The 26,086-nt window shown below is 39.5% G+C and overlaps 1 protein-coding gene across 2 annotated transcripts in view; it reads left to right on the top strand.

Annotated features, from left to right (window-relative positions):
• ARSJ (arylsulfatase family member J) overlaps positions 1-26,086 on the top strand; it is a 163,439-nt gene that overhangs the window by 113,553 nt on the left and 23,800 nt on the right. Inside the window, exon 4 of one of the 2 annotated variants that reach the window (XR_014263919.1) lies at positions 802-1,495. The exons of the other annotated variant lie outside the window; for it this stretch is intronic. The gene's annotated coding sequence lies outside the window, so the exon portion shown is untranslated. Of the gene's footprint in view, positions 1-801; positions 1,496-26,086 lie in introns of those variants that run through there. 2 annotated transcript variants of the gene reach the window in all.

The raw sequence follows: 26,086 nt of genomic DNA, 5'->3' as shown, positions 1-26,086 counted from the left end.
TTATAATATGTGGGCAGAATGAACCCCCAAAGATGCCCATGCCTTAATCCCTGAGACCTGTGAATATATTACACTACATGGCAAAAGAGACTTTGCAGATAAAATTACAGACCTTAAAATAAAGAGTTTATCTTGGATTATGCAGGTGGGCCCAATCTAGTCATAGGAGCCCTTAAAAGCAGAGACCTTTCTCTGGCTGGAGTTCAGAGATATATGAAAAAGGAGAAGTCAGAGACTGAAAGCTTGAGAGGGACTTGGTCTACCACTGCTGAAAGGGGACACATGGAGAACATGAAAAAGAACTGCAGGCAACTCAAGGAGCAAAGAGTGGCCCTTGGATGACAGCCAGCAAAAAAAACCAGAGACAATCCTACAAACACAGGGAAGTGAATTCAGCCAACAACCTGAATAAGGTTGGAAGCAGATTTTTCCCTAGAGCTTCTAGTAAGAAATGCAGCTGAGCCAAAACCTTTCTTTTAGCCTCATGAAGTCTTAAGTAAAGAACGCAGCTGAGCTCACCTGGACTTCTGACCTAAAGAAATTGTGAGAAAATTTGAAAATTGTGAAAAGAGTTGTGCTAGGTCAGAAACTCCTCTCTGGGGAAGTAGCACTCACCTTCCTCCCTTCCCTGGGAATATGACGTTTAAGTGGCTGCAAGGAAACATGATTTTCAGGTTAAAGAAACAAGAACACATTGATTTTAACAACATTAAAATCGTTTCTTTTTTATGGTCTAAGAAATTTTTGGAATTTAAATCTTTCAGTACCTGATAAAAAATTCTAACTGCTTTCATTTCCTAGACTCCTACATGCTCCTGATTCCTCATATGAAAAAGGAGGACAATAATAATAACTCTGCTGTGGAAGGAAGGAATCAGTTAACAGATGAAAAGTGCTTTGAAGCAGCAATTCCACTTTGGGGAATGTTATTATATAGACCTCAATGCACCAGCCAATAAGAATATATGCATAAGGATGTTTAGTGCAACATTGCGGTGGCAAAAAAATAAAGCTGGAAAGAGCACAAATACCTATCCAATTGTGTATAGTTAAATAAATACGGTACATACACATTATGGAACATTATGCATTTGTTTAATGTATCATCTCACATTCTCTCATCCATCTCACATTCTCTGGGTATCATCTCACATTCTCTCGGTCCACATTTTACTCCAGCTGTTGCTGTAGCAACCAGCTGCTTGTTGGTATAATTGACAGCACCTTCCTTCAGCTGCATCACATATTTCTTGCTTTGTGCCCTGAGTCTTTATCATCAACACTTGAGATATTTGTAGGAACGCAGCCATTCCAACACAGGTAGGTGCAAACCTGAAATCGAAAAGGGCACAGGGCATATCCTGACCACTAGGGAGTGGGAACCAGTATACAAATGGTTTCTCTTTTGTCCCTTGAGCAAACAACTCTGAGATGCATTCTACACTGCTCCTCAGAAGTCCCAGCTTCCCACCGTTCTGACCAGGTTGAAAACAAACTACTGGTTGACTTTTCCTCCTCTCCTGTTTCATTCTTTCCAGTCTTCCACTCCTGGTCCTTGGGATCATTTTCCAGAATAAACTGCCTGCAGGCAAGCTCTTGCCACTTAGAAAAAGGTTAAAGGATGCATATCAAGTTATTTGCACTGGTCTCCTCAGGGAAGTGGAAGGAAATTGTTAGCTCTTCCTTAATAATTTTTTCACTGTTTCACTAGTTACAGTGAGCAGATATTAATTTTACCATTTAAAATACTTTGGGGCTTCCCTGGTGGCACAGTAATTAAGAATCTGCCTGTCAATGCAGGGGACACGGGTTCGAGCCCTGGCCCGGGAAGATCCCACATGGCGCGGAGCAAGTAAGCCCACGCGCCACAACTACTGAGCCTGCACTCTAGAGCCCATGAGCCACAGCTACTGAGCCCACGTGCCACAACTACTGAAGCTCGTGCACCTAGAGCCGTGCTCTGCAATAAGAGAAGCCACCGCAATGAGAAGCCTGCGCACTGCAACGAAGAGTAGCCCCCGCTCGCCGCAACTAGAGAAAAACCCGCGCATGGCAACAAAGACCAAATGCAGCCAAAAATAAATAAAATAAAATAAATTTATTTAAAAAAGATGAAATAAAATAATTTGAAAAGAAAAAGATGTTTAAAATTAGCATCAAGTCAACATCCCAGGAAAAAGCACTTCCAACCAGGTGATAAGGAAGAAAAATAACTGTACTATCAGATTTCAGCTGAACTACAAACTCTATCATAAGCCCTTTTATTAACCTTGGACAAGAAAATAATTTCTTGCCTGAGACTGTCATTGTAAAACAAATACCAAAAACTATACTCACAGAACCAGCTTACTGGCTGTGACAGACACACACTCCAGAGCTACCTGAGTGAAGAATGAACCACACAATAAGGACTCAGGATGGTTAATAGATAAACAGATGCACGTCCACTCCTGCAGCATTTCCAAAGGTGTATGTATTAGGGGTTCTGTCGAAGAATGAGAACAGCTATTCTCAAGAAAGAGCCTGGTTGAAAAAAAAAATGATCTCACAAAAGAAATTTTAAAACGGCAGCAATGCTAGCATCATATGCCATAAAAACCTCTCGTCTTGGAGCTCTTTGAACTTTGCGTAAAGAAGCAAACAGTAAGATTTCACACAAGATTTTATAAGAAGTTAAAATCTAATCTGAACAAATTGCCACTAGCTTCATTTGCTTTTATTCCTTGGTGGGTTCATTATGAATTACTTTAAAGGAACCAACATTGATTGTTTGTATGCATGTGTTTTAAGGAAGATACTTTTGAATTCCTCTCCTCTCCAGAATGCTAGACCTCAGATTTAGTATCTGGTTCCACTAGTTAAATATGCTAGAGGTGAGGAAAAAAATCTTTGAAAATCATATGAGACAAAAGAATGAAAGAGGCATACCCTGAAAGACATACTCTGTCAATAAAGAGTTGACTTCAGGCGTGCAATTATAAGTATATTTTTCTATGCTACTAAATAAGCGGACCAAGTAGGCAAACCCTGTGATGCAAAGGCTAAGGTGATTTACCACTGTGATGGGCACTTTTATGTGTCAACTTAGCTGAGCCACAGTGTCCAGACATTTGGTTGTTATAGAATAAATATGTGTCCCCACCGCCAGAAAATTCATATGTTAAACCCTACCGCTAATGTGATGGTATTAAGAGGTGGCGCCTTTGAGAGGTAATTAGGTTCATTGAGGTTGTGAGAATGGAGCATCCATGTTTGGGATTAGTGCCCTAATAAGAAGAGGAAGAGACTCTTCTCGCTCTCTCCCTCTCCCTCTCCCCACAATGTCAGAATACAGCAAGAAAGCCCCTGAAAGAGGGCCTTCACCAGACACTGAGTCCGCCAGGACCTTGATTTTGGACTTCCCAGCCTCCAGAACTATGAGAAATAGACTTCTGTTGTTTAAGCCACCAGTCTACAGTATTTTGTTATAACAGCCTGAAAGGACAGGGATATTGGTCGAGCATTATCGTAGATGTTTCTGCGAGGCTGTTTTTGGATAACATTAGCATTTAACTTGGTGGACTTTGAGTAAAGCAGATCGTCTTCTACAACGTGGGCGGGTTACAGTCCTGAAAGGAACCGAAGCCTGACCTCTCCAACAGGAAGGAATTGGACTTTAACGGCAAGATTCGCTCTTCCTGGATCTCCAGCGTGACTGATTTTGAACGCGCTCTGCAACTCTTTCCTGAGTCTTCAGCCTGCCAAGCCTCCCCCATTGAATTTTGGACGCACTAAGCCTTCACAGTTGTGTGAGCCAAATCCTTAAAATAAATATCTTTACATATACACATCCTATTGGTTCTGTCTCTCTGGAGAACCCTAACTGAGACAACCACGATGTATTCAAATAGTCTGGAAAGTGAACTGTGTCATTAGTATAATTAATGATAATTATAATAGTAAATATTCACTGAATGCTTGCTAAGTTCCAAGCATTTTTCTAAGTGCTTTACAGTTTAACTCACCGATTCCTCACAAAAACGCTGAGAAGCTATCATCCCCATTTGACAATTGAGGGCAGAGAGAGCACACTGCTCGGGGTTAAAACAGCTTAGTAAGTGGCAGAGATATTTATGAACTCATGAATGGTGTTTCATAGCCCAACCACCTAACCATTAGAATAATGGTTTTCAACAAAGGAACAATACTCTGCAAAGACATGATCCTAAAGCCAAATGTCGTATCCTTTTTTCACTTGAATTCAAATCCCCCTGATCCTCTGCTTGGCATGATCTTTCTTTCATTGTGCACCTTGATTTCCCTATCCCCGGATACTCAGTACCCTCAAATTTCTGAGCAAGACTTCTCACTGTGACCCTCATCCTAAGTCTGCCTTCCCTTGAAAAGCCATAATTGCAAATCTTCCATTCCTTTCAAGTGGCAGTGGAGTCTGGTGGAATCTGTGTGGTATCTGGAGTCACAAGTCTGAGCTCAGTCCTGGTTTGAACGTTACTAGATCTGTGAGCCCTGACAAGTAACAAACTCTCTTAGTTTCTTCACTGGTAAATGGGGAATATAATATCACCTACCCCAAATGAATCCTGTAAGGATAATAGGAACTAATGCCTGGAAGTAAAGTGCCTAGCACAGTTCCACGCACACAAAAAACACAGTAGTGTTTGCTATTTTCCAGCCCAAACATTTACCAGCCCTGAGTCACATTTATTCTGGACTCTGTTCTTTCTTTAACACATTAATATGATAGCTTTAGCTTCTAAAAGGAAGCTCTTACCTGTGAGGAAATATATTTTCTTTTCAGGGCCTTTCTAGAGATAAAATGCCTTATCCAATGATAAGATCCTACACATTAGTGTGTAGTAGACCTTCTTTTACCTGCACTCTACTTACCACCCCAAAAGGTTCACCTCACAGGAGAGGGCCCACCATTATAGCAGAGTTTAAATTCCTAAAGAAAGTATAATAGTAAAGGACAGTAGAACATTCAATTCCCACTGGGAAGGAAATAAAAGGGATGCAGTCGAACATTTCCATTTAAATGGCACTTCAGAGTCAACTTGTATAAAATTGATCTTATAATTTAAAAAATGCTGTCAATGATAGTATTGCTCACCCAGTGATACAAGTTAGAAACTGAGATTAATCATGGATTCCTCATTCTCCCTTGTAATTTCATGATTGATAATGCAATTACATCCAGGCAACATGTTTACTTGTACATATTTTGAATTCCTTCCTCTCTTACCATTCACACTATAAACATCCTAACCATCCCTATCAACCTGCACACACTATACACTCTTCTGGGTTTTCTGCTTCTTACAGTTTTATAACTTGGAAATAGCTAATAAAAATGCAAAATATATCTTGCCTATAGACATGCCAATAAATTCTGTCCAGTGCAGAGACAGCACACCCCACAGACACCTAGAAAACAGTTTTGTCTCCATTTTTACATTTATTACAACACTCCTGATCAATTACTGTGTCTGTCTATTCTTTGGATTCTCTTTTTTTTTTTTTAAGAATTTATTTATTTATTTACTTATTGGCTGCGTTGGGTCTTCGTTGCTGCGCACGGGCTTTCTCTAGTTGCGGTGAGCGGGGGCTACTCTTTGCTGTGGTGCACAGGCTTCTCATTGCTGTGGCTTCTGTTGTTGCGGAGCACACGCTCTAGGCACACAGACTTCAGTAGTTGTGGCACGTGGGCTCAGTAGTTGCAGCTCGCGGGCTCTAGAGCGCAGGCTCAGTAGTTGTGGCGCACAGGCTTAGTTGCTCCGCGGCATGTGGGATCTTCCCGGATCAGGGCTCGAACCTGTGTCCCCTCCATTGGCAGGCGGATTCTTAACCACTGCGCCACCAGGGAAGCCCCTAGATTCTCTTTTGAACTCTGCCTAGTTCCTTTATTATAAGTAAAATGAAATATTTAATACATGTTTATTTTATATCTTGTAGGAGAATAATAATTTTACCTTTCTTTAAAAAGTATCCCTAAACAACATGTTAGTGGTCCACTTTCAAATAATCAGTCTCTTTGATGACTGTGATATTGTGAATTATTTTATATGTATATATACACATATATATGTATGTATGTGTATATATATATACATGTATATATTTGGTCTTTGACCCTGTTTCTAGCACAGAGCTCCTAAAACCCTTGAAATTTCCTAAATGATGACAGCCGTAAAGGTGTCTTGATACTCATAACAAACCCCTTTCAACCACACCAGAGTTTATGTTAATGAGGTGACTTGTGAAAAGGTTGGGAGCTGGTTGCCGGGGGAACCAACTATAAATAGAGGATGGAACTTTCAGTCCCACCCCCTAATTTCCTAGGAAGGGAGTGGGGCTAATGGTCAAATTAACCACCAATGGCCAATGATTTAATCAATCGTGCTGATGTAATGAAGCCTTCCTAAAAATATCAAATGGAGGGGGTTCAGAGAGCTTCCAGGCTGGTGAACACGTGGAGACATAGAGGGGTGCACTTGCAGATGGCATGGGAGTTCTGTGCCCTTTCCCCATAACTTGCCCTATGCATCTCTTTCATCTGGCTGTTTCTGAATTATATATCCTTGTATAATAAACTGGTAATGTAGTAAGTAAAATGCTTCTGAGTTTTGTGAGCCACTCAGGCAAATTAATAAAACCCAAGGAGGGGATAATTGGAACATCCAATCTGTAGCTGATCAGTCAGAAGCATAGGTGTCAACTTGGACTTGCCATTGGCATCTGAAGTGGGAGGAAGGATGCAGTCTTGTTAGGACTGAGCCCTCATACTGTGGGATCTGACGCTATCTTTGGGTAAAGAGTGCCAGAATTGAGTTGAATGGTAGGACACCCAGCCTGTGTTGCAAAATTGCTTGGTGGTGTGGGAAACCCCTACCTACATTAGAATTGAATTAGAATTATTGACTAAGATCCAGTTTCATAGATTATCATTCAAACTTCTTTACTATCTGATTGCAAGCTACACTTTTCATTTTTTCTCTAACTTAGCCCTTACATATACTTTCCCTGTGAGCCAAGAAGACTTAGTTGCTGTCCTGAGCATGTCCTGATGTCATGGTCCTGCCTGTGGTTTTAGCTCATTGTATCCCTCCCTGCATCAAATTCCTGTTCATCCTTTATGGACAAGATCAATTCTTACCTCTTCTGTTATATTGGATTGGCTAAAAAGTTCACTGGGGTTTTTCGTAAGCTGTAAGGGAAAAACCCTAACGAACTTTTTGGCCAACCAATATCTTCCATAACAACGCTACACAAATTCCTCTCTCTTTAAAGCACTTAGTATTGTCAGTATTCTTTTGCAACTCTGTAAATTGCACTTTATTCCTTTAAATATATATCCTATTGCCCTAGAGACCATCTATTCTTTTATTTCCACGTATTTACCACTATACCTAACCCAATACCTTGCACCATGCCTCAATTATTGCTTAAGAAATTAATTGACAGGGCATCTTAGAGGAAAAAAACTTCTATTATGTGCCCTCTTCGCATCACCTGTCCTATATCAAAAAAAATATGCATGTAAAGTCTAATATTTTTTATACTTTAGAAAAGTAAGTAGGCAAATGTAAAATAGATAGCTAGTGGGAAGCAGCTGCATGGCACAGGGAGATCAGCTCGGTGCTTTGCGACCACATAGAGGGGTGGGATAAGGAGGGTGGGAGGGAGACGCAAGAGGGAGGGGATATGGGGATATACGTACGCATATAGCCGATTCACTTTGTTATACAGCAGAAACTAACACAATACTGTAAAGCTATTATATTCCAATAAAGATGTTTAAAAAAAAAGAAAAGAAAAGTAAATAGGTAAAAGATATACACATGCAATAATAGCTTGATTACACTCAACAGGGAATGCATCTAAAATTCCTAGTTATGAATATTTTCATGAACAGTATCAAGGAAAGCCTCTTACGCTTTGGCCTATTTGTGGTGATGAGGATTCAGTTAGTAATAATAGCTCTTTGAGGACAGAGGGAACTCAAAATAATTTATTTTTCAAGAGCATAAAAGGCAAAGATCCTCCAGGGAAGTTGTATAAGCCATTTCCAAATAGAAATAATTGCCAAACTTTCTGAAAGCATGGATGAATTGCTAGTTTCGATAAAAATAGATTTAAGCTCCAACTGAGAAAAAATACAGTGAACAGACTTAAAGAAAGCAAAATACTTGCCATAAGAAAGAATCCCCAAGTTCTACAAAATAGCTACAATGCTCAAATAAAGTACATTTGAATATCTTGAGGTTTTTCTCTTAGTGAAGGTCACACATCTAAATTCATAAGCTTTTGACATCCTCACTGTCAACCTCTCCCTCATGCTCATCGAGAAACCTGAGTGATTAAAAGCATGAACTTGGTAGTTGAGGTCCTAACTTAACCACTTATGTGACCTGGAGCAAGCTACTCAACCTTTCAAAGCTTGATTTGCTCTTCCGTAAGATGGGAGTAATGACAGCACTACCCCGAAGGGTTCCGTGAAGATTAAATGAGCAAATGCAATGTATTACACTCAGCACAGAACTTGGCACATACCACGCACCCCAGAGATGTCAGCTATTACCATGACCTAATACATCATCAGAGAAAGAAGCAAAATGCTTTGAAGAAATAATAATGGTTATTAAGGCATATGATGTTTACAAAGCCAAGAGTACTTCAGAATTTGCCGGACACAATTCAGAATAGCTAAAGGCTTAAAGATTAAGGTGAAGTGAGAAGCTTCCAATAGGAATAATTGATATAAGTGTCAAGATAACTTCCTTTATAGGCAATTCCACCATCTAATAGAAAAACACAAGACAGAGCATATTGAAAAAGTCAGATCTCCCTCAGGCTTTAGTTCATTATAAATTACTTTATTTAAAGCACACATGTTATAAACTAAAATCTCTATAGAATAGAGCCCACTCTATCACAGAATGTAGTTTAATGACCTTGGACCTAATCCAAAGGTTTTTAGTTACATAGAATTCCATAAGGACTTTATTAAAACATGTTTACATCATATGTCCTAGTCTCTGAAGGTGGCATTCTAAGGGAAGCCAAATATGGTATATGATCATCAAATCATATAATTTATGAATTGAAAGGTTATTACAGAACTTCTCATCCAACCCCTCCATTTTTTAAGGGAAGGGATGAGTCCTATTTCATTTTTTTTTTTTAAATTTTTTTATTTATTTATTTTTGGCTGTGTTGGGTTTTCGTTTCTGTGCGAGGGCTCTCTCTAATTGCGGCAAGCCGGGGCCACTCTTCATCGCGGTGCGCGGGCCTCTCACTATCGCGGCCTCTCTTGTTGCGGAGCACAGGCTCCAGAGCGCAGGCTCAGTAGCTGTGGCTCACGGGCCCAGTTGCTCCGCGGCATGTGGGATCTTCCCAGACCAGGGCTCGAACCCGTGTCCCCTGCATTGGCAGGCAGATTCTCAACCACTGCGCCACCAGGGAAGCCCCAACCCCTCCATTTTATAGCTAAGAAAACCAGGATATTGAGAAATTGAGTGTATAATCATGTTCTTTAGTGTACATTTTTTTAAAAATGCAATTAAAGTGATGTTCCCAGTGAGGAATGACTTATTTTGACACATCTTCAGGAGCCTCTTATCAGAACAGAACAAGCCAGGAATGAAGCAATAATTCTGAGAAAGATATAACAAAATTTTAGGCAGACACATATGGTTTTCTTCTTAAAACTATAATACTGACCATGTGGTCTTTATTTCCTCACTTCCCCTGCCTTGCTGAGCCTTAGTTTACGGACATTTCATTCAGCAGTGGGTCTCACTACCCAGACGCTGGCTTATTCTTGGAGACGGCAGACAGCGCGTGAACAGCGCAAACTCCTCGTCCGCCTGGGAGGAGGCTTGTGGTTTTACAGTCTAGACAGAGCCCTGGTTTCACAGGTGCTTGCTAATCACAGCTTTCTCCTCATCACTACCACGTTTAGCTCTCTATATGACTGGCCTTATTAACCAGAGTAATAGCAACAATAGAAAATATTTTGTGGATTTCCCTGGTGGCGCAGTGTTTAGGAATCTGCCTGCCAATGCAGGGGACACGGGTTCGAGCCCTTGTCTGGGAAGATCCCACATGCTGCAGAGCAACTAAGCCTGTGCGCCACAACTACTGAGCCTGCGCTCTAGAGACCGTGAGACACAACTACTGAGACTACGTGCCACAACTACTGAAGCCCGTGCACCTAGAGCCCGTGCACCTAGAGCCTGTGCTCCGCAACAAGAGAAGCCACTGCAGTGAGAAGCTTGCGCACCGCAACGAAGAGCAGCCCCCGCTCGCCGCAACTAGAGAAAGCCTGCATGCAGCAACGAAGACCCAAGGCAGCCAAAAATAAATAAATAAATAAATTTTTTAAAAAAATCTTTTGTATGTTGATATAATATCATAAATAATTATAATTACCTTTTTAAATTACTATTACATAACAGGCACTGTTCTAACAACAAACCCTAAGAGAGAGGTTCGCTGAGCATTCCTTCCATAGACATGAGGAAACTGAGGCCAAGAGAGTGAATTGCCCCAAAACACAAGCTAGCATGCAAACTCAAGGAGTCCAGCTCCAAAGCTACATCTTTTATCTTTACATTCTTAATTCCTGCACTCTTAGCCATTAGATTCTACTATACATCATTTAATCCTCAAAAAATCTTTTGAAATAAATATTATTAGCTTCACTTTACCAACGATAAAACTGGGGTTTAGAGAGGTTAAGTTTAAAGAGGTTACAAAACACAGTGAGTACATGGGAGCACCAGGATTATAATCCAGGTCTGACTGACTCCAAAGCCCACAACCATAATAAGAACTGTGATTTTCTGGCCTTTAACAGCACTCTCTCCTACTGAGACTAGAACCTGGGGGTCCTGGCTGCATCTTGCTCTCTGTAATCCCGGCTTAGGGAGAGGCCATCTGGAACCATGATATGGCCATCTACCCTATACTGATTATTCCTCCTCTTGCAAACCCTTCCTGCCTTGCTCTATCAAGCTGGGATCTCAAGCTGCCTTCATCACACCTTTGAACACTGTATATTGGATGCTGGCCATCCCTCTGCCGGGAACCCAGCCACAAAGCCAGGTTAATTTCCTCAACCCTGGCCCCAGCTTCTTTCCTCTTCCCATTATTCTATAGCACTGAAGACCAGTATCCCTTCTGGTCCAAATTATCCAAGTCTCTACAACCATACCTAATATATTCTTAATTTAAATAATTCAGTGTAATGCTATTTACCAACACTTTTAAGTTACATATAGGCATGTGAATTATATTTTTATTATATATGTTTCAATAAATCAAGAAATATAAAAAACTTTAACAAAAATATATTTACTGATATAAACACGTCTGCAACATAGTCTTAAAAACTACTTGTTAATCTTTCTCATAGTGTCTTAATGCTTTCCCTTGATGTATATATACACATTTGGCCGCTCTTGAATGATACAGTTCCTAAGTCAGTGGGTGCCCAACTGCATTGCTTAACAAGATGGGATGTTTTCTCTGTAAGTCATTAAATTGTATTTTGAATTCGCTATGTGAAATTCAGCAAGATAATCCAGTTGTGTCCATTTTAGTCGGGGCTGACTTAAAAATGCCTTAAATTGGTCATGTCAGCTCCACTGCTAATAAGCCGATTGTCCTTGAAAACAGCAGACACCTTTTTGGTGCTCTTGGGACTATTATAGAAGTAGTCTGTTAAGAATTTGGCCGAAGAGATTGAAAATGCCCTGAAAGCTATTTACCGTATGACTTTCATGCATGTTTGTGAAAAAGAATGAGTGGTTGACTTAAAGATAACTACATAAAGTTAGGTGTTGCCTAAGGTGGAAGAGGCAGGCTAGAGACCCTAAGGCAATTTGTTTGATTATTTTTGTGTACTTAAGTTGAGTCTGTATCATTTCTCTAATGCAAGACTTTAAGAAAAATCATTGCTTTGAGCATTTGGCATATATTTTCTTTTAAGTGAATAGTTTAAAAACATGTAAGCTAATGCCTATTCTAAAAGTGCTAACTGTTGAAAATATTTTTCCAACTAGATATTATTAATGTCTGCAGTTCTAAAGAATAATTTTTCTTAGATCCTGAGAGTCCCCGAAAATTATGCATTTTACCAAAGTCATAATTCTTAAGATGGAGACAGTAGTTGCCTATTCATTCTTGCAGAAACACTTTGGCATAATTATGTAATCATAAGCTAAGATGTTCTCCTCTGAACCAAAATGACCTTTCAGAGGTAGAATTTATTACATTTATCACCATCTTTAATACCTTTGCTGAATGTCATTTTCAGTCAGACATTCAGCAAAAGACTTTAAACTTAGCCAGACAGTAAATTTCTAAGCATGCTGATAGATAACTGTTGTATATTTTTCCTTAGATATTCAAGTGAAGAATTATTTTCAACAACATCATTTGTAAACTCCTCTTATTACAAGTGGATATTTTTTTAAATAGTGTCATATTTACATTACAACTAAAGATCAAGAGGGGCCAATGTCCAGAACAAAAATGGTTAGTGAGTAAATACAGAAATTCTGCTTCTATCCACTGGAAAATTATTGTGAATAGTGCCTTACACACTGAATAGTTTCAAGGATAAGGCACGCAGTACTTCCTAAGACTCGAAGCAGCAGCGAATAATGGGAACACCCTGAACATTAAACAATCTTATTCCTGGAGACTGGTGCTTTCTCTACATGTGTGAGTAGCATTGGACAAGCTACCTGTGCTCTCTAAGCCTCAAGTTATTCTCTAATTTAACAGAATTACATGCAGCATAAAGACCTAATTCTATTACTTTCCTCTCTCCTGGTTTTGCCAATCAAAGCACCAGAATTTTAATTCTAATAGACAGATATGAGTCATTGCATTTGGGAATCCATGTTAAACAATGAGTTATTTCATTATGAACTTAATGAAAATGACCAAAATGTTTATTTAAATTAACTGAACCTATACTCTGTAATGAGAAATACACCAAGATTAACATGCAACTTTATATATACTCTACATACAGGATATATTAGTACATTCTCTTAAAGGATTTGATAATTTTTTAAACTCTTGCTTCTAGACTGGATTCAATTTTTTTTTTAATTGAAGTAGAGTTAATTTACAATGTTGTGTAGGATTAGGATTCTATTTCTATAGGTCACCTGTGGTTTACTGTCCTACTAAGTTGGGTCTGGGGTATCTGTTTTTATCTTTCAGGCTCTTATTAGTAGATTTTAATTATGCTTATGTACTTGCCCAAAATATAGCCTTCTAGTATTGGTTTTCTCTTAACAGATATTCATTTAGCTGCTATTATGTGTCAGACACTGTACCTGTTGATTTTCTCAGAATCAGTTGATTTCTGCCGAAGGGTTTTTGCACATCATATATGCTCTAACACGCTGGCCATGTGATATGATGCCTTTTTCTTCGAGCCAAGATCAGTGTCTTCTGCTTTAACTGTTGCATTCTCTCCGCAGGACCAATAGTCTTTTCCATGCTGTGGGAACTTCACAAGGGTTTAAGTGCCTTTAGGCAAGAAAGTAATTTCCTGTTTGGAGCATAAAATGTAATCAGATCCATATGCTCAGTGCCATTATACTTTCAATGTTAATACAATAAATACTCCTAGCAACAGTAGTTCAAAGTCATTTCTGTTTAATCATTTCATGCTCGCTATCTCCTAGTGGTCATGAAAAGTTACATAGCAAAATCCTGGTGAGATAATATTTTTCTGTAAGTGCAAAGTTTTAATCCCTGTTGTTGTAATCAGAAGGGCATTTAATGGTGGGTGACAGGAAATAGACAAATAGGAAATGGATTTTGAGTAATTTGAGAGAGGAGAGGGAAGCAGGAGATAAGGGTGGGTCACGAGGGAGTAGCCTAGAGAAGGGTGTTCAGAACTGAGCTGAAAAACATCCTTTTGGAACCCAGCCTAGAAAAAATATGATTTATTTTTTCAATGTTATTTTAGAGTTAGATCAGAGTAGAAATGATTCTGTAAAATTAGCTAATAATTCTCTACCTGTTCCTGTAATAATTACCTCCTATTCCTTCAAGAAGTTTTTCTGGGAAAATTTTAAGACCATCTAAATTATTATTCATTCCAGCTCTATTTTATATGAGGAGGTAAATGACTAATGAAGGCTCTGTCAAAAGGACAAGCAGTTTGTAACCAAAGGAAGTAGCGTCCACCGAGAGCAAAGCCATCAACTGAGAGATGACTTTGAAGAAACTTATGAGGCCACAGAGAGGTTAGCGATGATGAGTTAAGCTCCAGAGATGGAAAATGATGTGTACACATGAGAAATATTTAATATTTTCTGTTGCATAGGTGTCAAAAGGAAGACATCATAGGTAGCCTTGAGACAATTTAAGGTGAATTGACTAATGTGCAATGTTAGATTCCCTCTCTTCTTTCTCTTCTTTCTTTGCTTTATACTTCAGCCACACTCTTCTTCTGGAACTCTGAAAGTGTAAGTTCGCATCTTGTGCCTTTGCTCATGCTGGAGCACTCTGGCCACCCCTTTTCCACCAATCTAAATATTTCTTATTTTTTAAGGCTCAGCTTAAATACTACTTCCTCACAGTCCGAACTGAGTGCCCCATCCTCTCTACGTCTTTGTCACTGGGCTCTTAATGTCACCCCTTTTGTTTTATTTTCCGCATTCAAGTTTGTCCTCTCCACTAGCTTACAAAGATAGTTTACTTGTCTTTATATATCCACAGCACCTAAGAGAGTGCTTCATAACTAGTAAGCATGTAATATTATTTGCTTAATCCAGAGTAAGGTGTAGGGTATAGTTTGAAATATTAGAAGATAGATTTAAATAGCTATCCATTAAGTGGTATGGTATTTAGTTAGTTCTGGTTCCTCTCAGAATTTATCTTACTCTTTTATGTTCCAGGGATAAAAATAACAGTCCTTCATTACAGCATGGGATGGTTGGGAGGATCACACGAGGCAAGGCATATGAAAATGTGCTATAAGCTGCAGAACACCATACAGAGATAGGATCTTGTTTTTATGAACTGAACTGTGATTTGACCACATTGCACATCAGTTTCCTTCCATTATTATGCAAGCTTTTCTTTACCCTTCCATTATGACTTTGCAAATGGCTACAAATTCTTAGCTACTCCTCTCATGGAAAAGTGAAGTCCAATTCACACCTCCTTCCCCATTCCACTGCCACTGGATTCTTGGTTGTTCTTATGACTATCTCATAACTGATAGAATGCACAGATCTGACACTCTGTATAATAAAAGGCCATGAAGCTTCCACACAGGCCATCTGGAATGCTCATTCTCAAGATGCTTCCTCTCAAATTCTGGCTGCGATGCTGTGAAAAGCCCAAGCCACATGGGAAGGTCACATGTGGGTAGGTGCTCCTGTGGACAGGGCTGGCCTCACCTGTACTTCAGCCATCCTGCCCAAGTGCCAGGCTTGTGAGTGAAGAAGTCACAGGTGATTCTAACCCCCAGCCATCCTAGTCATCTCAGCCATTGTGTGGCAGAGAAAAGCCAGCCCCACTTTTTCTTTCTGAATTCCTATCCCCACAGAATCCATGAGCATAATAGGACATATTATTTTATGCCACTAAGTTTGAGGGTGGTTTATTTCCCAGCCACAAATAACTAGAAAAACTTCTCACACATGGCCTGCCAATATTTCCCTTACCATTCATTAGCTGTATTAACCAAGACAGGCTAGGGAACACTGAGGTAAAATAAATAAATAAATAGAAATAATTTTTTAAAATAATTTCAATGGTTTTAAATAACAAAGGCTCATTCCTTATTCACACTGAACACCCATTGTGGGTCAACAGGGAGGCTCACTCATCACAGTTACTCAGAGACTCAAGCTGATAGACGATGCCAGTCCCTGAGCTAGAAGGCAAATAGAGCTCTGGAGGGTCTCGTACCAGCAGTTAAATGTTAGGCCTGAAAATGACACATGCCACTTCTGCTCATAACTCATTGGCCAGAACTAGTCATGTGACTCCTCCCACACACAAAGCTGCCGGAAGTATTTGTTCTATCATACACTTTAGAGAAAGAGAGCCAGAAATACTTGGGAAGTAGCACTAATGACTTCCATACATGCTTTTTCATGGACGTTGCCTGTCTGGGCTTCCCAGCCAAACCCTTTACCTCAGCCTCTGGTTCTGACTTTCCTGCTGCTGTGACCTGTTTTAGTTCTCTCTGCTTCCTGAGGCCAGTAGCTTTTTTATGGCTACCATTTCAGTATTCAAGAACTGTATCTATAGCTAATCTTCCTGTCTACCCTTCCTGCACATTATCTGCATATAAAGCAGTGGCTGTGGTGGTCTCCATGACAACCAAGACTATCTAGTGCTTTTGCTAAACCCCTAATCATGAGGTTGTTTTTTTTTCCCCCACCTTTCCCTTTCTGTCTTTATCAGAGCCAAAATCAGGTTCGTAAGGAGAGTTCATCATTCCCTTCTTCACGTCAAATAAAACATATAACCTGGACTCACATCTCTGGCCTGAAATGATTACTCACTTGAGGTATCAATAGAAGATATTTATAAGAAAATAAGAGGAGAAATGCAAAGTAAAAGAATGATGTTAGAAGGAAGAAAGGATCTTATTAAATGAGAACACAGGGAAAGATTTCAAAGAAGGAAAGAGAGGGTTAATAGAGAAAGGAATGGACCAGTGTATATTTTGGTACAAATCCTTGACTAGGTATTACATTCAGGCCCCAACTCTTTTTATGTATTCAATTTTTTACTTTTTGAAAGTTCAGATTACTTGCATATAAAATGGGGACATATAATACTTCTCCTACCTAACTAATAAGGTAGTCGTAGGACAAAATTAATTTGTCTAAGTAAAAATGCATTAAACATAGAAAGCAACAATCAACTTCAAAGTATTAGGATTATATTCATTTTAATCAAACATAGGAATGATGGTTACTTTTAAAGAGTCTCTGATGGCTTTCTAAGGTTTGTAAAAGGCTTTAGAAATTCTCAACCTATAATATTGCTTAACTCAGATGTTTGGTTTTTTTAAAAATTTTATTTTATTATTATTTTTATTTTTGACTGTGTTGGGTCTTCGTTGCTGCACGCGGGCTTTTCTCTGGTTGTGGCAAGCGGGGGCTACTCTTCGTTGTGGTACGCAGGCTTCTCATTGTGGTGGCTTCTCTTGTTGGGAGCACAGGCTCTAGGCAAGCAGGCTCAGTAGTTGTGTCTCATGGGCTCCAGAGCGCAGGCTCAGTGGTTGTGGCGCACGGGCTTAGTTGCTCTGCAGCATGTGGGATCTTCCTGGACCAGGGCTCGAACCTGTGTCTCCTTCATTGGCAGGTGGATTCTTAACCACTGCGCCACCGGGAAGCCCCAGCTCAGATGTTTTACAGCTTTCGGGTACAAGGTGGTAAATGACAGGCATAATCAATGCTATGGAATGTGAGGCCACCAATTAAATACAATTTGCAGGAACTCTTGCCAAGGGCCGAAATCCAGAAGCATACTCCTCTGATAAATGCCTTTGAATGATACCAATGACCTAAATAATTCAATAGCCTCCTATCCACACACATCCTTCTTAAGATTTTAGCAAAATCAGACCCTGCTTACCAGTTCTTTTTGAAATGTAGCTGTTTAGGATTCCATGACTTTAAGAGTTTTCCCTCTGGTGTCTCTTGTTACTCTTTCTCTGATACTTTTCATGAATCCTCTTCTTTCACATCTCCTGTGGCTACTTTCCCAAAGTTTGATAATCTATTGTTATCCATTAAAATGGCATCAACCAGCCATGTTCCAAAGACGATATAAAACTATACTTTTAGGACTTCCCTCATGGTGCAGTGGTTAAGAATCCACCTGCCAATTCAGGGGACACGGGTTCGAGCCCTGGTCCGGGAAGATCCCACATGCCGCGGAGCAACTAAGCCCGTGCGCCACAACTACTGAGCCTGCGCTCTAGAGCCCGTGAGCCACAACTACTGAGCCCACGTGACACAACTACTGAAGCCTGTGCACCTAGAGCCCAAGCTCCACAACAAGAGAAGCCACCGCAATAATGAAGCCCGCGCACCACAACAAAGAGTAGCCCCCGCTCACTGCAACTAGAGAAAGCCCGCGTGCTGCAATGAAGACCCAAAGCAGCCAAAAATAATAAATAAATTTATAAAAAAACAGAAAAACTATACTTTTCGTGCCGGCTTCTAGACCCACATTTCCTCCTGCCTCTTAACAACAAGGTTATGAGCAAAAATAGCTAGCTGCTATTGAGCCACATTTTACCAAGCACCAGGAAAAGAATTTTACATAAATTATTTTATCCACATACAAACCTATGAATAGGTGCAAAAGTTATCCCCATTTGTAGAAGAGGAAACTGAACTTCAGGGAGATAGAGTAATTTACCCAACTTATGGTAAGTAGAGGAGGCATTCAAGCCCTGGTATGTCTTATTTCAGGGCCTGATTGCCTTATTCCTATGCTTTAAATTTTTTCTTATGGATACATTATCAGCATCTCAAAATCAAGACATCTAAATTCAAAAACCCAAAACCAACATTTTGTCCTCTCTTCACTATTTCTATTAATTTACTAATGTTTTGTTAATAGTCCAAACTTTAAACCTTAGAATTATTGTAAACTTCTCCAACTTCCTTCCACTGCCCCCAGCCCCATACACTAAATTCTGTAGATTCATTCTTCCCAGTATATTTCCTACCCAGAGCTTCCATTCCACTTCTGCTGCCATTTCCTCATGCTTGTACTCCTACAGTAGCCTCCCCAAATTTCACTCTATCTCACATTTCTCTCCTTGCACACTGTTCTCAGACTGAGCCTCCTAAAGCACTATTTCAGTCATCTTATTATTCTAAACACACGTCTAAACCCCTTAGCCTGGTGCTGCAAGCATATGCCAGAGCCACCCCTAGACATATTTTACACTACTCCTTTGTAAAAAATCCAACTACTTAATCGCCATTTCTTAAACATTTTTCTACTCTGCCTTTTTTCATGTCATTGCATAAAAATCTAACACCCATCTCTACTTATGAATTCCTACTCATTGAGAGCTCCAGTCAAATGCTACTTCCTCCATGAAGCCCAACTGTGTTTCCCCAATAAGAAGAGGTCTTATCCTCTTCTGATCTCTAGAATATTTGGTTTATACCACTATTAATGTGCTTATCTGATATTAACTTAAGTTCTAGTTCTGTGTGGTTGTCTTATTTTCTGCTCTAATACTGTAACCACTAGGGAGGAAAATGACTTATTTTATACACCTTTGTATTTCTCAGAGTATCTAAAATAGTGCTTTGCACATAGTAGGAGATCAAACACTGCTTGAATTAATGTGAAAGGGGAACTCAGACATGGAGCATACCTTCAAAAAGATATTATATTAGTCATAGAAATGAACAGTTTGTAAAGCTTAACTTGACATTTTTATGATATGCCTGGTATATATAGTGTTATATATTAGTCATCAGTGAATATGTTCAATTATTTATCTTCCAGAAGCTACAACTCAGGCAGAAAGGGATTTGTTTTGGAGAGCCTATCTTAATTTGAGAGTATTTGCTGAATCTCTAACAGTCAACATTGGAGAGAAAGAGCAGCAGTCATTTCCAAATTTTTCTACATTACCTACTCTAACCATGCTTCATGCCAAAAAAAAAAAAAAAACATGATGCCTGTGTTGTGTGAAATGGTAAATTGAATTTATGGCTTATAATGGAGTTGAGAACTAAACTTCTGCAGTTTCAACAAACCAAAACATCATTTGGAACACTAGATGTTAAAAATAAATAATTCTCTATTTTTTTAATTCAACCCCCAACTCTTTTCCTAAGACATACCAGCCTTACGTGTACAATGTAAAGCCAGAAAAATCCACTGTAGCAACTTAAAAATCAAAATGAAAGTGTGCAATTTCCAGTTGTGTTATTTCTTCTTAAATGTTTTAAGGTTGTGTTTATAAAAACATTTTCTTTCACACAAAAGTATTTTAAAACCTTTGTCCTCTTGAGGACTTTTTTTTTTTTTTAGAGTTTTGTATTTATTTATTTATTATTTATTTGTTTACTTATTATTTATTTATTTTCGGCTGCATTGGGTCTTCTTGCTGCACGCAGGCTTTCTCTAGTTGCGGCGAGTGGGAGCTACTCTTTATTGTGGTGTGCGGGCTTCTCATTGTGGTGGCTTCTCTTGCTGCAGAGCACAGGCTCTAGGAGCACGGGCTTCAGTAGTTGTGGCATGTGGGCTTCAGTAGTTGCGGCCCGTGGGCTGTAGAGCGCAGGCTCAGTAGTTGTGGTGCATGGGCTTAGTTGCTCCGCGGCATGTGGGATCTTCCTGGACCAGGGCTCGAACCCGTGTCCCCTGCATTGGCCGGCGGATTCTTAACCACTGTGCCACCAGGGAAGCCCTTGAGGACATTTTTTGATTGGGAATGTCCACCCTAGAAATTGTAGAGCAGGAGGGAAGCTTAGAGTTCATTTCAAACCTCTGGTTGATGCATGAATTTCTGTTCATCACTGACAAAAGGCCATGTAGCCTCTGAACCTTGCCATGAGGTGCCTAACATGGTAACTTATTCTGCGTTCAAACAGCTTTCACTGTCAGAAAAGTCTCTGTTGAGCAAAATTCTACCTCTGTCCTGCAGAGTCTTGAACAATAGCCCTGATGTTTCTGAATGCTACTACAATCCTTTAATTATTTAAATACAATTATCATGTCTTCTCTTTTCCAAAGTGTTCTGAGATAGGGGCTTACTTTTAATCCAGCATTAAAAGATATAATTATTTCAAAGCCTTAGACAAGATCTGGGACCATATTATCTTTAAAAGTCTTCACCAGGAGTTTTGGCCAATGCTCACTCTCCCACATCTCCTAAGTACCCTCAGTCCCCTGCTCTGCCTGCTCTGTCTAAGGAAGTCTAATAGGATTTGTTCCTGACCCGGGAAACCATTAGAATGTTCAGAAGGCATATTAGAACTTCATATGTTCATGTAGTTTTGTAGTTAAGAATCTCTCTTGCTACCATCCTGACCTTGCACCCCCATGAGCTGGCTCCTCTCTGACTAGTTGCTTTGAACTTCATCCCTGTCGCGTACCCAACCATCACTCACTCTCCCTCCTTCTGTACCAGATGTCTACCTATTCGCTTTACTAATATGATAGGACTATACCTCAAAGTGTTTGTTTGGGAATAGTCTGAGTTTCTAAATAGTATTCTGAAGGCATTTCCCCTAACCCACAGTCCCCATGAGCCAAGACCCAAAGAACAAAGCCAGCAGTCACTGTTTGAGACAGAAAGATTTGGAAGTCGGCTTGAAGTCTGAATTTTTCTGCTCCTAGAAACAAGATGACTCAGAGGCCATAGGAGGGGAGGAACCTGATTGAGAAAGCTGAGGGGCAACTCAGGCCAGAGAGGAAGGGGTGGCGAAGCCAGTCTTCAAAGTGTGGGTGGAGTCTGCGAGAAGTGGTGGGGATGAAATAGGTCAGGAATGCACACAAGAAGAATCGAGAGGATGAAAATTTACTGCTCAGCTGTAGTCCCAAGAAGACCCACAATCACAGTAACTACATTTCAATGCCCTGAAAAGTCTACCTCTGTACCTTTCCTTTGTAGTATTTGAAGAATTGTAATTTTTGCATTTGTTTATAACCATTGGATTAGTGTATGCCTCTCTCCATCTCAGGCTACAGTGCCATGAGGACAGACTGGACTGTGTCCAGTTCACTTATCATTGTGTCTAGGCACCTAGAACAATGTCTGACACATAGTAGGCATGCAATAAATATTTGTTGAATGTATGTAGTATGAAAAATAAATGATACTAATGTGAAGAGAATACAAGTTAGTCAAGAAGAGGTAATTAGCTATCTGTCCATGCTTAAGTCAACTAATAGGAACACCAATATATACTTTCTCGTAATGCTGTTCAAGTTTTCCTCAACTAGATATTTTGTTGTAGTCCATAATCCTTCCCTAAATAACCTACTTAGTTAGGCACTGTAAAACAAAAACACTTGAACTAAATAGAAGAATTCAACCACCTGGAGACCACCGGCATAGAACCCAACGAGGGACAGCTACACCTTCGGCATCCTGGCAGAAAGAACTGTACACATGGTGTCTAAACACGGACTATTCCAGGTTTAGATAAGCCAAGTGTTACATAAGAAGCTAGGGTCAGCCAATGCAGGTTGTTCCCGACCTCGTACCTGGTTCTGTTCCAAAGCTCATTTTTGGACTATCTCAAGAGGTTTTTAAAATTATTCATTTATTTAAATATTTTTTGCAGCCAGTTTGAATATTTTAAGTAATAGAACACTGAAAATATCAAAGAAGTTGATCCCATTCCAATTTTTGTTATTTGAAACACTTAAATGATTATGTGTGAATTGTTTCTTCGAATAGGAGTAATTGTAAAAGGAGTAGTTTAGTATATGAACTCTTATGTGGAAGCCAGGCATACCTCCTTTGACCTTGAAGCCCAGCTAACCAGACTATTTTTCTTTCCTTCTTTATTTGACAAAGGCTCAAAAGTAGTCTAGATCTTTTAGACTCTCAGAACAAGTATATATACTTGTTAAGGAGAGAAAAGGACTCAAAAGCAATTATTTTGCTCTTATAAAGCAGCTGTCATTTCCATCGTTCACATTAGCCATGCAGTACAGGCATCTTTGCATAAGCTCTTCTTAATGAAAGGTTTTGTTTTGGTTGTTTTGTCTTTGTTTTTTTCTGCTTAAGCTTGAGATGGAGAAAGAATAAAGTGGAATGTTGCACTTTCCCTCCTTCTGCACAATCCTATTTACCATCTTTAACTCAAACTTTTCTATATTCAATCTACCTAAAGCACCTTTGCAACTTGGGAAGGAGAGAAAGAGAATAGGGAAGGAAAAAAACAGGAATTCTTATTGGGACACGTATACTGATCGTCAGAAAATTTGCACAGGCTTAGCAGGGAGAGGACAGAACGCAAACCATCAGGATCCCTCCTGCTCCCCTCTCTACTGTTCATACTGAATGTCGCTACTTTTTGAGAATGGTTGTTCTTCAAACTTCAGTCAGTGATTCTCTGCCTACTTCAGAAACCTCCTTCCGTGCTATGATTTGAAACCGTGGGTCTAATTTACATTTGCTTCTTTTTAATTGACTTGATTTTAAAATGATGAATGAAAACATTTTCTCTCAAATTCATATTATAAAATATAATTGACATTTAGAGTTTGTTATTTTCCATTCTCAAAAGCCTGGGAAAAATTAAGATAAGAAAATAGCTCCAAAACACCACTAAATTAGGCTCAGTGTGCCTACTTGAAGCATTGTTAAGCCACTATTACATTAAGTGTTTAGATTCACATATCATTTACTTAGGTACATAAAGTATAATTGACCTCATTTTAGAAATTCATGCTTTCTTGGTATTTGCAAGGCCTGAAGACATAAAGTTTTTATCTAAATACATATTTATTCCTACTCTTTTAAAATTTATAAATTCTTAGCCAAGATTATAAAATCCTGATTGATGCCACAACATTTTTTTAAAGTTTACTTTTTCTAATTTAAAAGTGATACATGCCAATTAGGTAAAATACTGTGTGTGTGTGTGTGTGTGTGTGTGTGTGTGTGTGTGGTGCAGTGGTTAAGAATCCGCCTACCAATGCAGGGGACATGGGTTCAAGCCCTGGTCCGGGAAGATCCCACATGCCACGGAGCAACTAAGCCCGTGCACCACAACTACTGAGCCGCGCTCTAGAGCCCGCGTGCCACAACTACTGAAGCCCGCATGCCTAGATCCCGTGCTCCGCAACAAGAGAAGCCACTGCAATGAGAAGCCCGCACACTGCAATGAAGAGTAGCCCCTGCTCGCCAGAACTAGAGAAAGCCCACGTGCAGCAACAGAGACCCAACGCTGCCAAAAATATAAATAAATAAATAAGAAATATGAAATTGTTCGAATATCTACTCTTTCAAGTCTAAATTTTAAAAAAAAGTACATATTACATATTAGTATATGTAACATAATATATATAAATACAGATGTATCATAATTATAAAAATGTGGACATTGATTACTTCATATATAATAATGCATACTATTGAATATAACACAAATTATATAGCATTTATACATAAACACGTTATGTAGTGTGTATACACACACACACTCACAGACACACACACACATACAAATGTCCTATAAACAACATGGTATGGACGTTGGTTGGTTTCCTCCATAGAATCAACAATCCAAATTTTCCTTTGGGACTCATCCTCCATCTCCCACCTGACCCTATCCCACCCCTCTTGGCTTTCTATCCATACAGTGTGTGTAGGTTTCTTTCCCCATTCAACCCATGAATGAAGCAAATGACTTGAAGATAAAGCAACACAATCTGCAGGGATTAGCTCAGATTCATTCCATCATCCTGAAAATTTTCAAAGTCATAATAGCCTCAGAGTTGTTTTTCCTTACCAATTAAGGCAGACAGATTTTAAGGTGGCCCCTATGATCCTCCCTCCTGATGTTCACATCTTTGTATAAATCCCTCTCTTTCATGTGGGTGGGGCCTGTGACTTACTTCTAACCAACAGAATACAAAAAAGATGATGAGATGTCACTCTAGGAACTCTCCTTGCTGGTTTAATGAAGTAAGGAGCCAGGTTGGAAAAGCTGGCATGGCAAAGAACTGCAGGCAGCCTCTAGGAGATGAGAGTTGCCTCTAGGGGCTAAGGGAAGTCTCCAGCCCACAGCCAACAAAAATCCCTGGCCCTCAATCCTATAGTCACAAGGAAATTCTGCCAACATTCTGAGTAAACTGGGAAGTAGAGTCTTCAACACTCAAACCTTCAGATGAGCATGCAGCCCAGCCAACAACTTGATTGTAGTACTATAAGACCCTAGGTAGAGGACCCAGCTGAACTGTGCCTAGATTCATGACCCACCAGAGAAGAGGGTTATTTTCTATCCCTGAGAATGGCTCTATTTAGAAATTCATCATCTACAGATGGAAAAGAATAAGTCTTTTTGGATGTGTATTTTTGACATTGCATCAATCAAAACCAGAGGATTGTATTCCATGAAAGTGACAGAATTGACATAGTACATGTTGCCTATGTCAACAGACAGTTCATTGGCTAACTAATCAAAGACACTGCTGAGAACATCTTTATCTCATCAAAGTTTAACATCTAGCTGGTTGTAATGAGCAGTGAGACTATTCTTATTGCTTTGAGTGGTTCAACCCTAATCCACAAACAGTTTAACCTCCAACCCTCATCTTCTTTCTCCAGTATGACTAAGAACATCTCAGCAACATGTCAGCAGTCAGCATCTCTTTTCTCTTTCTACTTTCAGGATGGTAACTTCAGTTAGTGGTTTGTCCTCCTAGTTTCATATGCTCTCCGTACAGCAATATTTTACTTGTGATTATCCCAGACCTCCTACTGATTCCATTAAAGAGTAAGCCAGGAGCAGATTTCTCTGACTCAAGCTTTTGGTTCCTCCTTTGTTTTTCCTGGCAGATACAGTTCCTTTATTATATGTAACACCTACGGTAATTGCTGCTGCTTCAAAAAATCTTTTCTGAATGTTCCTAAGACATGTAGAAGGAAAAAGCGTTCGCAAAATAGAGGTATTACTTTTATTTACATTCCAGCATTCTCTGAGGGGAAAAAAAAAGTGGAAAGCTTTCACCCTGGTGTCTCATTAATTCTGACAACATCCCTAGAGGCAGGGAAGTGACGAGAGCCATTATTCTTGTTATAGTGGAAAAAACACTGAAAAACCCAGAGAGGTTAGATATCTTGTCATAGGTGACACACAGTTATTGGGAGCCTGGACGGAAAAAACATACACACAAACTTCAGGTTTCTGACTCTGAGGTACTTCAGTCATTTCTCCACTCTGCTTATAGGTATCTGTCAAGTCCACCTTACTTTTAAATGCTGTTGGCAATTAATTATGTGAAAAAACATAGGGTAACTCAAACCCCAAAAGATCTCAGACAAACCTTCTGCTTGTCCAGACTTACCAATATGAAAGATCATATTTCCAAG

This window comes from Balaenoptera physalus, assembly GCF_965194825.1.
Source record: "Balaenoptera physalus genome assembly, chromosome: 5".
NCBI lineage: Eukaryota > Metazoa > Chordata > Mammalia > Artiodactyla > Balaenopteridae > Balaenoptera > Balaenoptera physalus.
Note: the sequence above shows the minus strand (reverse complement) of the source record. Positions and strands in the feature narration are given on the sequence as shown.